At 26.0% G+C, this 15431-nt stretch overlaps 1 protein-coding gene across 1 annotated transcript in view; it reads right to left on the bottom strand.

Annotated features, from left to right (window-relative positions):
* LOC109598780 (elongation of very long chain fatty acids protein AAEL008004) overlaps positions 1–11945 on the bottom strand; it is a 33547-nt gene extending 21602 nt beyond the window's left edge. The window contains exon 1 of the mRNA XM_049967368.1: positions 11715–11945. The gene's annotated coding sequence lies outside the window, so the exon portion shown is untranslated. The remainder of the gene's footprint in view (positions 1–11714) is intronic.
* Positions 11946–15431: the final 3486 nt, after the last annotated feature.

Consider the following 15431-nt stretch of genomic DNA (forward strand, 5'->3'; position numbering starts at 1 on the left):
TAATAATTTATAATATTTATTATATAAAAATTGTTGTTATTCTCTCTTTTTTAAGTTAATTTTATTATTATTATCATTTTTACTCGTTTTCTTTGATATTTTTCTATTTTTTCTTGAACAGATTATTTATTTACATATTTTCATATTAATATTTTAACAAATTTTAATATTTATTATATAAAAATTGTTGTGATACACTCTTTTTTAAGTTAATTTCATTATTATTATCATTTTATTCGTTTTCTTTGATATTTTTCTATTTTTTCTTGAACAAATTATTTATTTACATATTTTCATATTAATATTTTAACAAATTTTAATATTTATTATATAAAAATTGTTGTGATACACTCTTTTTTAAGTTAATTTCATTATTATTATCATTTTTACTCGTTTTCTTTGATATTTTTCTATTTTTTCTTGTCCAAATTATTTATTTAAATATTTTCACAATAATATTTTAACAATTTTTAATATTTATTATATAAAAATTGTTGTTATTCACTCTTTTTCAAGTTAATTTTATTATTATTATTATCATTTTTACTCTTTTTCTTTGATATTTTTCTATTTTTTCTTGAACAAATTATTTATTTACATATTTTCATATTAATATTTTAACAAATTTTAATATTTATTATATAAAAATTGTTGTGATACACTCTTTTTTAAGTTAATTTCATTATTATTATCATTTTATTCGTTTTCTTTGATATTTTTCTATTTTTTCTTGAACAAATTATTTATTTACATATTTTCATATTAATATTTTAACAAATTTTAATATTTATTATATAAAAATTGTTGTGATACACTCTTTTTTAAGTTAATTTCATTATTATCATTTTTACTCGTTTTCTTTGATATTTTTCTATTTTTTCTTGTCCAAATTATTTATTTAAATATTTTCACAATAATATTTTAACAATTTTTAATATTTATTATATAAAAATTGTTGTTATTCACTCTTTTTCAAGTTAATTTTATTATTATTATTATCATTTTTACTCGTTTTCTTTGATATTTTTCTATTTTTTCTTGAACAAATTATTTATTTACATATTTTCATATTAATATTTTAACAAATTTTAATATTTATTATATAAAAATTGTTGTGATACACTCTTTTTTAAGTTAATTTCATTATTATTATCATTTTATTCGTTTTCTTTGATATTTTTCTATTTTTTCTTGAACAAATTATTTATTTACATATTTTCATATTAATATTTTAACAAATTTTAATATTTATTATATAAAAATTGTTGTTACTCACTCTTTTTTAAGTGAATTTCATTATTATTATCACTTTTACTTGTTTTCTTTGATATTTTTATATTTTTTCTTGTCCAAATTATTTATTTAAATATTTTCACATTAATATTTTAACAATTTTTAATATTTATTATATAAAAATTGTTGTTATTCATTCTTTTTTAAGTTAATTTCATTATTATTATCATTTTTACTCGTTTTCTTTGATATTTTTCTATTTTTTTTTTTTGTCCAAATTATTTATTTACATATTTTCATATTAATATTATAACAATTTTTAATATTTATTATATAAAAATTGTTTTTATTCACTCTTTTTTAAATTAATTTCATTATTATTATCATTTTTACTCGTTTTCTTTGATATTTTTCTATTTTTTCTTGTCCAAATTATTTATTTAAATATTTTCATATTAATATTTTAACAATTTTTAATATTTATTATATAAAAATTGTTTTTATTCACTCTTTTTTAAGTTAATTTCATTATTTTTATCATTTTTACTTGTTTTCTTTGATATTTTTTTATTTTTTTATCCAAATTATTTATTTACATATTTTCACATTAATATTTTAATAATTTTTAATATTTATTATTTAATAACTGTTATTATTCATTTTTATTTAGTTAATTTAATTATTATTATTATTATTTTTACCTGTTTTCTTTAAAATTATTCTATTTTCCATTGTCCAAACTATTTATTTAGCCATTTTTTATTTAGTTACTTAATTAATTTTTTAAAATTTCTGACAAATTTTTTCTATATTAATTTATTTTTTATTTTATTCAAAACAAAATGTATTTTTTGTCATAAGAAAATTGACAGTATGTTACTACAAACAATTTTATTTGGCCAAAAAAAATAGTTTTGTCATCAAAAAGTTGAGATTTTTGCAGGAATGAACATTAATTAACATCCCATTTTGGCATGCAACCGTTTCAAAACTACTTCTGTGATTTGCAATTGTAAATGAGTTAATTAAGTTTAATGTGATGTGTTATGAGTCGGCTGGATGAATTGTAAAAACCGTTGATAAATATCCTGCGATTGTAGTTTCAAGGTTTCTCCACCGGCTTTACTTTTATTGACTCATATTCCACTTTATTGCAAGTCGAACGAAAAATTATTATTAAGCAACTCTTAAATATGTGTATAATAAAATGTGAACAGGCGTAAAATTGAATAAACAAATGAGCATGAGCGACGATATTTTAAGAAATCGTTCGACCAGCCACACTAATTTTAAAGTCATGTAACAATTTCGGGATGTCATGTGTGCGTTATTTGTTTACACTCGTTTTATCTCTGAATCACATCCCATGATCTTATTCAACCTTCGGATCAGCAAACAGTTTGTTGCCTTTTCTATTGTGTCATTTTTATACGGTGTTAGATTTTGACTATTACCATAGATAGGCCCAGTCGGAATTTTTTCATCTCCTTATCAATAATAATCTCATCAGTGGGAATCCACTAAAAGTATTTTTGAGTGCCAAAGTTTATCAGTTTATTCTATATTTAAAGCATCAGCTGAAATTTCGACATTTCCACAATAATCTGAATGCTAAACAGAACCGGCGTTGTAACGTGTGAATTGCAATAGAAGTGAAGTAACAGCGCCAAAGATTTATTTAAAAATCAAATGACAAAACACTGGCACGTTTTAATGGTTGTTGCCCACTCTTCCCCATCGTCTCCACTTGTGAAATTGACGAATTTATCTGACTAGAGCCATAAATCTTGGACAAGACAACAGATTCAGCACTCATTGACACGTTTTCTTCACACACACACACACACTCATCTGACATTGGCCAAACAATATAACAGTGGAACAGCAACCTTGCCGAATGGAAGCAATTAAGAATGGAATAGATTACACAATGTCTAGGCAGTTTTAGCAACGTACGGGTACGATCCAAGGCGAACGGATCCATCCGCCTGAAACCTGTGTGTGTGTGTGAGTGTGTGAGAATGTGCCCACGCACTTTTGTCGGTGCGTTCAATGGAGATTGCGTTCGGAAGTCAAAATTTACTGCTCACGTCACGCCAGAGTTAAGGAGCCTTAAGTGCTTCCTTAATCAATTTTTTTTATTTTTCAATTTTCAGTTACCTTTTCTACACAATAAATAATAAATTAATCTCGTTCTTAAGAGTTTTTATTTATTTATAAGTGATGGAATTCATATTATTTGTAAATAACGTGATAAATGTGTGTAAATTAATTTCGTCCACATTAAAGATTTATTTGTTTATATTCAAATGATATAACTTATTAAACAAATTAAATATTTTATATAAACAACAAATAATTATGTGTTAAATAGGAAAAACAAAAGAAACAAATTGAATTTTTCAAAATAATTCATCAAATTCTTCTATAAAATAAAAAAAATCTTCTAAAATAATTGAACAACATTTCTAGACACAAAAACTTCAGTAACAAAGCCTTAATTCTCTCAGATTTGAGATTTTTTAGCTCATTAACAGAGAAAACAGAAGAAACAAACTAAATTCTTGTAAATAATTTACCAAATTTCTTCCTGAGAAGAGAAATTTTCTTCCAAAATCATTGAACAACTCTTCTAGATATAAAAAATTCAATAACAAAGCTTACTTCTTTCAGATTTAAGATTTTTTAGCCCATTAATAGAAAAAAACAGAAGAAACAAACTAAATTCTTGTAAATAATTTACCAAATTTCTTTCTGAAAAGAGAAAACTTCTTCCAAAATCATTGAACAACTCTTCTAGATACAAAAAATTCAATAGCAAAGATTTAATTCTTTCAGATTTAAGATTTTTTAGCCCATTAAAAGAAAAAACAGAAGATATAAATTAAATTCTTGTAAATAATTTCTCAAATTTCTTCCTGAAAATAGAAAACTTCTTCCAAAATCATTGAACAACTCTTCTAGATATAAAAAATTCAATAGCACAGCTTTAATTTTTTCAGATTTAAGATTTTTTAGCCCATTAATAGAAAAAACAGAAGATATAAATTAAATTCTTGTAAATAATTTCTCAAATTTATTCCTGAAAATAGAAAACTTCTTCCAAAATCATTGAACAACTCTTCTAGATATAAAAAATTCAATAGCACAGCTTTAATTTTTTCAGATTTAAGATTTTTTAGCCCATTAATAGAAAAAAACAGAAGAAACAAACTAAATTCTTGTAAATAATTCATCAAATTTCTTCCTGAAAATAGAAAATTTCTTTCAAAATCATTGAACAACTCTTCTAGATATAAAAAATTCAATAGCAAAGATTTAATTCTTTCAGATTTAAGATTTTTTAGCCCATTAATAGAAAAAACAGAAGATATAAATTAAATTCTTGTAAATAATTTCTCAAATTTCTTCCTGAAAATAGAAAACTTCTTCCAAAATCATTGAACAACTCTTCTAGATATAAAAAATTCAATAACACAGCTTTAATTTTTTCAGATTTAAGATTTTTAGCTCATTAACAGAGAAAACAGAAGAAACAAACTAAATTCTTGTAAATAATTCATCAAATTTCTTCCTGAAAAGAGAAAATTTCTTCGAAAATCATTGAACAACTCTTCTAAATATAAAAAATTTAATAGCAAAACTTTAATTCTTTCAGATTTAAGATTTTTTAGCCCATTAATAGGAAAAACAGAAGAAACAAACTAAATTCTGATAAATAATTCATCAAATTTCTTCCTGAAAATAGAAAATTTCTTCCAAAATCATTGAACAACTCTTCTAGATATAAAAAATTCAATAACAAAGATTTAATTCTCTTAGATTTGAGATTTTTTAGCTCATTAACAGAAAAAACAGAAGAAACAAACTAAATTTTTGTAAATATTTCACCAAATTTCGTCCTAAAAATAGAAAATTTCTTCTAAAACAATTGAACATTTCATCTAAATACAAAAAATTCATTAACAAAGGTTTAATTCTCTCAGATTTGAGATTTTTTAGCTGATTAAGAGGAAAAACAGAAGAAACAAACTAAATTCTTGTAAATAATTCACTAAATTTCTTCATAAAAAAAAAAAAAAAAAAAAATTACTTCCAAAATAATAGTACAACTCTTCTAGATATAAAAAATTCAATAATAAGATTTTAATTCTCTCAGATTTAAGATTTTTTGGCTCATTATCAGAAGAAACAGAAGTAATATAGTATTTTTTTAAATGGCTTCTTAAAATAGAAATTGTGTCCCAAACTCAACAAAATTCTTTTAAAAATGAAGTAATTAAGTAACAATTTTGTATGTTCTAAGTTTAAGAGTATTTTTAGATAAACTAATCAGGGTAACCAAAACTTTAATGATGTGTTGTTTTAATTAAAATTATCACACGAATTAAATCAAGTAAAATGGGGCTCATTCAATTAATTCTCCTCCAGTTAAAAGTACCATAAAAACCCATACCTAAAATACGTTCTATTTTAGGGGCTCCATATAACTTACCCTCTCATGCCACCCAATCACGCGACGTTTATTTACGAACCTTATCTGCGAATTATTATAATAAAAAATCCAACGAATTTGCCTTTAATACACTTCCACTTGATATAGGTCAGTAATCGTTCGTTTTTATTGTTTAATTTGCAAAGAATGGCCGTTTAACGAAAGGTTAAAGGTCCCAAGATCCGACGCATTTTGTTGGGTAAAATGTTAAAACGAAAGAAGGTACAACTGAATATTCAATTGTTGTTAAATGTGGGCTCGTTTTAAAGCTGAGAGGTGAAATTCGATCCATGTTTTGTGTGTTTAATTACTTAATTTAGTTAATGGGTCCGAATCTGTTGGTCAGGGTGACCAATTAAGTTGGCTTCGCAGTTAAAATATGTTTTTTCTTAAATTTCTAATTATTTGTAAACAGGAACTATGTGTAATCAAATCACTAACCTTATTGAGTATAACACTTGTAGACACCCGACCAGAATATTAACAATCTGAAAGTTTGGATCAGCCGAAGGAACACACCGCATAGTTTGTAAATACGAAAATAAAACCAGTTTAGCGGTTCTTTTTAATGTCATCAATTAAAATCGGTTGCCTTAAGTATTGCAAAAATTGCGCAAATCAAATTCACTTTTGTGTCAAAATTTTTGCAACATAAATTTAAAAAATTGGATGCACTTTCGACAAAATAAAACATATTTAAATAACATATTAACTTTCGTATGTTGCCTCATAACCACATCGAGATTTTGGTGGTCTTAATTAGAGGAGTTTGTTTGTGGAAAACGTGGAATTCATTGTCAGCGTTGCCTTTGGGCACTGTCTGAATCACAAATCAAATATTTTATATTATATAAGTCACATTACGGTCAAGGCGAAGCGAAGTGAAAACATTTATGCGCCGTACATCTAGCAAGGTTCGCATGTTCGACTCTTAAATTCCGATTGTTTCTGCAAATCAATTGCCAAATTTCAGACAGGGATAAAAGTGAAACAGTTTTTTAATAATATCACAGTATGGTGCGTTTAATTAAATACTTCTAGGGACAACAAATCGTTCCTAAAGAGACAGTTAATGAAGCACTTCTTCTAGACACAAAAATATTTAATTTCAAAATTTTCTTCCTCTCATGTCTAAGATTATTTTGACCCAATTATAACAGAAGCTTTTAATTTTATAAATTCCTAAAATAATAAATTTCTTCTAAAGTGAAACAGTTAATGAAGCACTCTTCTAGACATAAAACAGTTCAATAACCAAGTTTTCATTCCCTCATCTCTTAAACTGTTTTGACTCAACTATAACAGAAGAAACAGCTTTCAATTTTTATAAATTCCTAAAATAATAAATTTCTTCTAAAGTGAAACAGTTAATGAAGCACTCTTCTAGACATAAAACAGTTCAATAACCAAGTTTTCATTCCCTCATCTCTTAAACTGTTTTGATTCAATTATAACAGAAGAAACAGCTTTCAATTTTTATAAATTCCTAAAATAATAAATTTCTTCTAAAGTGAAACAGTTAATGAAGCACTCTTCTAGACATAAAACAGTTCAATAACCAAGTTTTCATTCCCTCATCTCTTAAACTGTTTTGACTCAACTATAACAGAAGAAACAGCTTTCAATTTTTATAAATTCCTAAAATAATAAATTTCTTCTAAAGTGAAACAGTTAATGAAGCACTCTTCTAGACATAAAACAGTTCAATAACCAAGTTTTCATTCCCTCATCTCTTAAACTGTTTTGATTCAATTATAACAGAAGAAACAGCTTTCAATTTTTATAAATTCCTAAAATAATAAATTTCTTCTAAAGTGAAACAGTTAATGAAGCACTCTTCTAGACATAAAACAGTTCAATAACCAAGTTTTCATTCCCTCATCTCTAAAATTGTTTTGACTCAATTATAACAGAAGAAACAGCTTTCAATTTTTATAAATTCCTAAAATAATAAATTTCTTCTAAAGTGAAACAGTTAATGAAGCACTCTTCTAGACATAAAACAGTTCAATAACTAAGTTTTCATTCCCTCATCTCTTAAACTGTTTTGACTCAACTATAACAGAAGAAACAGCTTTCAATTTTTATAAATTCCTAAAATAATAAATTTCTTCTAAAGTGAAACAGTTAATGAAGCACTCTTCTAGACATAAAACAGTTCAATAACCAAGTTTTCATTCCCTCATCTCTTAAACTGTTTTGATTCAATTATAACAGAAGAAACAGCTTTCAATTTTTATAAATTCCTAAAATAATAAATTTCTTCTAAAGTGAAACAGTTAATGAAGCACTCTTCTAGACATAAAACAGTTCAATAACCAAGTTTTCATTCCCTCATCTCTAAAACTGTTTTGACTCAATTATAACAGAAGAAACAGCTTTCAATTTTTATAAATTCCTAAAATAATAAATTTCTTCTAAAGTGAAACAGTTAATGAAGCACTCTTCTAGACATAAATCAGTTCAATAACCAAGTTTTCATTCCCTCATCTCTTAAACTGTTTTGATTCAATTATAACAGAAGAAACAGCTTTCAATTTTTATAAATTCCTAAAATAATAAATTTCTTCTAAAGTGAAACAGTTAATGAAGCACTCTTCTAGACATAAAACAGTTCAATAACCAAGTTTTCATTCCCTCATCTCTAAAACTGTTTTGACTCAATTATAACAGAAGAAACAGCTTTCAATTTTTATAAATTCCTAATAATAAATTTCTTCTAAAGTAAAACAGTTAATGAAGCAATTCTTCTACGTATTAAGAAGAAATTAAGTAACGTGTTCTTTATTTAACATAGTATCCTTAATTTTATTATCTTTAAACAGTATTTTAAAAATATACATCAGTAAGAATCTGTGAAAGCTTATTACGAGTCTCATTTAACACATATTCATCCCTACTATTGGTTTAAATGTAAAAGAAGACTCATAAAATGAAACCTACTTTAAATCCATCCATACAACATAATACTGGTAAGATTAATGTCTTTGAAATGCTTCCGTAGTTTAATCTTGTAAATACAGTAATTAACATCCAGATAATAGTGACAAATAATGGATATCCTGATTTTGAGACTGTCATTAGCTAAATTACAAAGTCACGACTACTCTAATCTGGAGATTGGTGTGGCAGAACCAGGACCATAATTATCTTTCTATAGTAGTTCACACATTTTTCAAAGTATCCAGGATAGTGCCGATTCACGTTCTTTACAAAATCAACGACAGATTCATATAGTGAGGTGCAATTTTCTTTAAATAGAGAAGAGATTAAACGCTTCCTTGGTGGAACAAAATCAAATTAATATATTTTGACCTCTATTTCATTTGTTTAAAACATTATTTTCTCTTAATAGAGTGCTTCAAAAAGGTTATTTAAGTACTGGTGACCCACCAAGTATGTCAGGACTATTTTGGCAGAACATTTAGTCCCTCTAATTTAAACTGATATTGATTAGTCTAATTGTAACACAGGTGTGTAGGTGGCAAATATTAACACCTACATTTGTTATCTGAATTGTATTTTTCTGGTACTTAATGCACTCAATGGGATTCAATAATATAGCCAGACAAACTAACATTTTGAAACAATGATGAAATAAACTAAATCAGTAGATATGGAATAAGTCTGCTTTGGCACAACCTTGAACTCACTCACAAACTCCAAATTTATTTACTTTGGTGCTTAGCTGATAGTAATTAAAAAAAATAAAATAGCAGACGATAAAGTGCCGCCTTTAAAGTGATAGGGAAGTGCAACCATTTGTTATCAGGTGTATTAAAATGTGGCAGCCAAAGCCAAAGTGAATGGTGCTGAGATGCATGTATGATACAAGCGGGTTTTCCAGCAGTTTTGGGTCAAACGCCCAGAGGACGAAAAGGACACAACAATTAACGGTCAGCATGGCATAAAGAATGCAACCAAAAAAAAGAGATTGTGCTTCTATGCAAAAGTCACATAATCAACGTGATTCTGTAATAAATTATTTATTACTATTTGAAACAAGCTAAAACTGGTCACAAAATGATAACTTAACTAATTTAAAACACTTAATCTTATAGAAAATAATTATTTATCATTTTGTTTGTTGATGGAGCAACTTTACTATATACCAAAACACAGATTTTTGATATTTTTAGATTCCAGTTTTTTATCATTCTAAAACAAAAAAAGAATTAACATTTAAATTTTATAATATATTTAGCCAAATTTCTTTATAAAATTGGTCATTGGCCAAAGTTAAATAAGAATTAACATTTAAATTTTAGAAGATTTTTGCCAAATTTCTGTATAAAATTGGTGATTCTTCCAAAGTGAAACAGTTAATGAAATGTGAATAAATTCAATAACAAATACTTCTTCTTTGCAGACTCCAAAGTTAAAGAACATTTAAATTTTAAAGGATATTTTGTCAAATTTCTTTATAAAATTGGTAATTTTTCCAACGTGAAACATTTAATACTAATACTTTTAAAATTCGAAAGTGAGAAATAAACTCAAGATTCTATTATGACCTAAATTATAAATATTATAAATAATTTGACAATTTGCCTTTTTAAATTAGGAAATTTCTTTTAAATTGAAGCAGTTCTTCTAGATATAAAAATCCTTGGTTTGAGAGAAAAAACAATTTATTGAATGAGTATAACAAGATTTAGACACTTTTACAGTTAATTTACCAATAAATCAATTGATTTATTTGTCCCTTGAAATGTATAAAATTAGTCAGATTTCTAAAATGAATAAAAATTTTACTACTAGTTTTACTACTAATTATAACACATATAATTAAGTTAAACATAAAACAACAGCTATAAAATGAATGTATTGCCTATAATAATAATTGTGTTAACAAACTTAAAGCACATGTTTTCACTTGCTTCTATTTAAAATATCTGAAGTATGAGAAATTGGGCATTTTTTATTATTGTTGTATAAATACAGATAATAAATATTTACCCATTTTATCTTATTATATTTACATGACAACCTGTTAGTTAAGTCACACATTTTTTTGTGATTATGTCTTATCTTTCTATGCATATTTTCAAATAAAAAATCTACACTATAAGTTAACAGTTTTTTTCCGATATTTTTTAATTTATGTAACATATTTTTTTCTGAAGTATTTTACAAACGACTCATTGCCAGTCAAATTAACAAAGGAATCGATTGTGTTATTCTAATTTACCGGATAAAGCAAACATAAAAAAGTTTCATTAACATTTCAATTATGTTATGTAAACTTAAATTTACTTCTGTAACTAATTAAAATAAGGGCTCTAATATTCAATACAACTTCCTTTTGTTGGTTCTCACTCATTTATTCAAAAAAATAATAAATCATAAAATATGAATAATTTAAAAAATGTACAGAACGTTTATTTTTCCACAGTGGAATTTATTTAATAATCGATATTAAAGAACTCCATTGTATATTTAATAATCACTTAAATTAAGTTTTATAAGAATATTTATTTACCTGTATTTGTCTAGTTTTTTACAATTATTTGCATCACATGTAATATTATACAGTTTTATGAACTCTTCGAGTGGTTTATAATTAAAGAAATTGTATTATCAAGGTTAAGCAGCAACAATCTAATTAATTTCGTTCAATTAGTTTTATTTATGTTGTGTACATTTAAATATTTTTTATTGTGACCACGAATTTCAATTAATAAATTGTGCAATAACTTCTTCAGTCATTTATTTATTTTGCAATAAACACGCCCGTTAACCATATGTTTATTGTTAATTGACAATAGTTTTATTTATAAATAGAATTAATTGTTAGGAGGCAAAAGTTTTATGTAACTTTTAGATTTTGTAGGTTAGGTTTGCTGTCACGAACGTTCAGAACGCCGGGCCGGCACATTTTAAAATAACCCGAACGCTTAAACATCATAAAACGGTGCACAAAACAATCAAAATCAGTGAACCCAACCACCAGCATAAAAATAATACGGGGATGCGAAAAACTTACAATTTGTATATAAAATTGACCGGAATATATAAAGTCATCAAACAAAATAAACAATCACAGACAAAATCACTTGGCGGCGACTCAAACCACGGCAAAACAACAACAACTCATTGACGGAACGGGTTAAAAATTAATACGGGTGAAAATAAAAAGAAAAAACGGAAAGTTTCTCTCTCTGTGTATGTGTGTGTGTGTATGTGTGTGTACGTGTGAGTGTGTATATGTGAACGACGCGCCGCACACGCTGAGCGACAAAACTGGCCGGCGAACGCGGACCCGAACGTAATATAAACGTCACCGGGCCGTCACGTGACGGCACGCGGCGTGCCGAGGTAAAAAATATCGATAGCCGCGATTTCGGTCGGTCGCCGGACTCGAAACTGGCTTCCGCACACGGCCTTTTCGGACTCGGGGGGTGGGTGGTGCGAGCACGTGCGATCGACCTTTGGCGCCCTTTTTACGCCCTTTTGTGTTGGCTTGATTCGCTGGATTCACCTGTTTACGGTGATCGATAGGCGGGGATTTAATGCGGAGGAACTTTTGTGAGGTTAGGGCCAACATTAAGACTGCTAAATTATTAAGTTATTATGTTATGTTATGTTATGTTAAAGTATTTGTGGTTTTTAATAAAATTATAATTTACTGAGTCCCACAGGAGAAAAAGTTAAAAACATAGCAAGACCTCAAAATCATGATACTGAACTCAGTGGACCACAAAAGGATCAGAAGATTTGAGGTTATTAAGATAAAAACATTCCCATTTAAGTTATTATGTTAAAATATTTGTAGTTTTTAATAAAATTATAATTTTATTTAAAATCCTACAGGAGAAAAAGCTAAAAACATAGCAAGAACTAGAAAGTCATGATACTGAACCCAGAAGACCTCAAAAGGATCAGAACATTTGAGATTATTAAGATAAAAACGTATTCTTTTAAGTTATTATATTAAAATGTTTGTAGTTTTTATAATTTACTGTGTTTTATTTAAAATCCTACAGAATAAAAAGCTAAAAACATAGCAAGAACTAGAAAGTCATGATACTGAACTCAGTGGACCACAAAAGGATCAGAAGATTTGAGGTTATTAAGATAAAAACATTCCCATTTAAGTTATTATGTTAAAACATTTGTAGTTTTTAATAAAATTATAATTTTATTTAAAATCCTACAGGAGAAAAAGCTAAAAACATAGCAAGAACTAGAAAGTCATGATACTGAACTCAGAGGACCTCAAAAGGATCAAAACATTTAAGATTATTAAGATAAAAACGTATTCTTTTAAGTTATTATATTAAAATGTTTGTAGTTTTTATAATTTACTGTGTTTTATTTAAAATCCTACAGAAGAAAAAGCTAAAAATATAGCAAGAACTAGAAAGTCATGATACTGAACTGAGTGGACCACAAAAGGATCAGAAGATTTGAGGTTATTAAGATAAAAACATTCCCATTCAAGTTATTATGTTAAAATATTTGTAGTTTTTAATAAAATTATAATTTTATTTAAAATCCTACAGGAGAAAAAGCTAAAAACATAGCAAGAACTAGAAAGTCATGATACTAAACTCAGAGGACCTCAAAAGGATCAAAACATTTGAGATTATTAAGATAAAAACGTATTCTTTTAAGTTATTATATTAAAATGTTTGTAGTTGTTATAATTTACTGTGTTTTATTTAAAATCCTACAGAAGAAAAAGCTAAAAACATAGCAAGAACTAGAAAGTCATGATACTGAACTCAGTGGACCACAAAAGGATCAGAAGATTTGAGGTTATTAAGATAAAAACATTCCCATTTAAGTTATTATGTTAAAATATTTGTAGTTTTTAATAAAATTATAATTTTATTTAAAATCCTACAGGAGAAAAAGCTAAAAACATAGCAAGAACTAGAAAGTCATGATACTGAACTCAGAGGACCTCAAAAGGATCAAAACATTTGAGATTATTAAGATAAAAACGTATTCTTTTAAGTTATTATATTAAAATGTTTGTAGTTTTTATAATTTACTGTGTTTTATTTAAAATCCTACAGAAGAAAAAGCTAAAAATATAGCAAGAACTAGAAAGTCATGATACTGAACTGAGTGGACCACAAAAGGATCAGAAGATTTGAGGTTATTAAGATAAAAACATTCCCATTTAAGTTATTATGTTAAAATATTTGTAGTTTTTAATAAAATTATAATTTTATTTAAAATCCTACAGGAGAAAAAGCTAAAAACATAGCAAGAACTAGAAAGTCATGATACTAAACTCAGAGGACCTCAAAAGGATCAGAACATTTGAGATTATTAAGATAAAAACGTATTCTTTTAAGTTATTATATTAAAATGTTTGTAGTTTTTATAATTTACTGTGTTTTATTTAAAATCCTACAGAAGAAAAAGCTAAAAACATAGCAAGAACTAGAAAGTCATGATACTGAACTCAGTGGACCACAAAAGGATCAGAAGATTTGAGGTTATTAAGATAAAAACATTCCCATTTAAGTTATTATGTTAAAATATTTGTAGTTTTTAATAAAATTATAATTTTATTTAAAATCCTACAGGAGAAAAAGCTAAAAACATAGCAAGAACTAGAAAGTCATGATACTAAACTCAGAGGACCTCAAAAGGATCAGAACATTTGAGATTATTAAGATAAAAACGTATTCTTTTAAGTTATTATATTAAAATGTTTGTAGTTGTTATAATTTACTGTGTTTTATTTAAAATCCTACAGAAGAAAAAGCTAAAAACATAGCAAGAACTAGAAAGTCATGATATTGAACTCAGTGGACCACAAAAGGATCAGAAGATTTGAGGTTATTAAGATAAAAACATTCCCATTTAAGTTATTATGTTAAAATATTTGTAGTTTTTAATAAAATTATAATTTTATTTAAAATCCTACAGGAGAAAAAGCTAAAAACATAGCAAGAACTAGAAAGTCATGATACTAAACTCAGAGGACCTCAAAAGGATCAAAACATTTGAGATTATTAAGATAAAAACGTATTCTTTTAAGTTATTATATTAAAATGTTTGTAGTTTTTATAATTTACTGTGTTTTATTTAAAATCCTACAGAAGAAAAAGCTAAAAATATAGCAAGAACTAGAAAGTCATGATACTGAACTGAGTGGACCACAAAAGGATCAGAAGATTTGAGGTTATTAAGATAAAAACATTCCCATTTAAGTTATTATGTTAAAATATTTGTAATTTTTAATAAAATTATAAGTTTATTTAAAATCCTACAGGAGAAAAAGCTAAAAACATAGCAAGAACTAGAAAGTCATGATACTGAACTCAGAGGACCTCAAAAGGATCAGAACATTTGAGATTATTAAGATAAAAACGTATTCTTTTAAGTTATTATATTAAAATGTTTGTAGTTGTTATAATTTACTGTGTTTTATTTAAAATCCTACAGAAGAAAAAGCTAAAAACATAGCAAGAAATAGAAAGTCATGATACTGAACTCAGAGGACCACAAAAGGATCAGAAGATTTGAGGTTATTAAGATAAAAACATTCCCATTTAAGTTATTATGTTAAAACATTTGTAGTTTTTAATAAAATTATAATTTTATTTAAAATCCTACAGGAGAAAAAGCTAAAAACATAGCAAGAACTAGAAAGTCATGATACTAAACTCAGAGGACCTCAAAAGGATCAGAACATTTGAGATTATTAAAATAAAAACGTATTCTTTTAAGTTATTATATT

Source organism: Aethina tumida, chromosome 5 (assembly GCF_024364675.1).
Source record: "Aethina tumida isolate Nest 87 chromosome 5, icAetTumi1.1, whole genome shotgun sequence".
NCBI lineage: Eukaryota > Metazoa > Arthropoda > Insecta > Coleoptera > Nitidulidae > Aethina > Aethina tumida.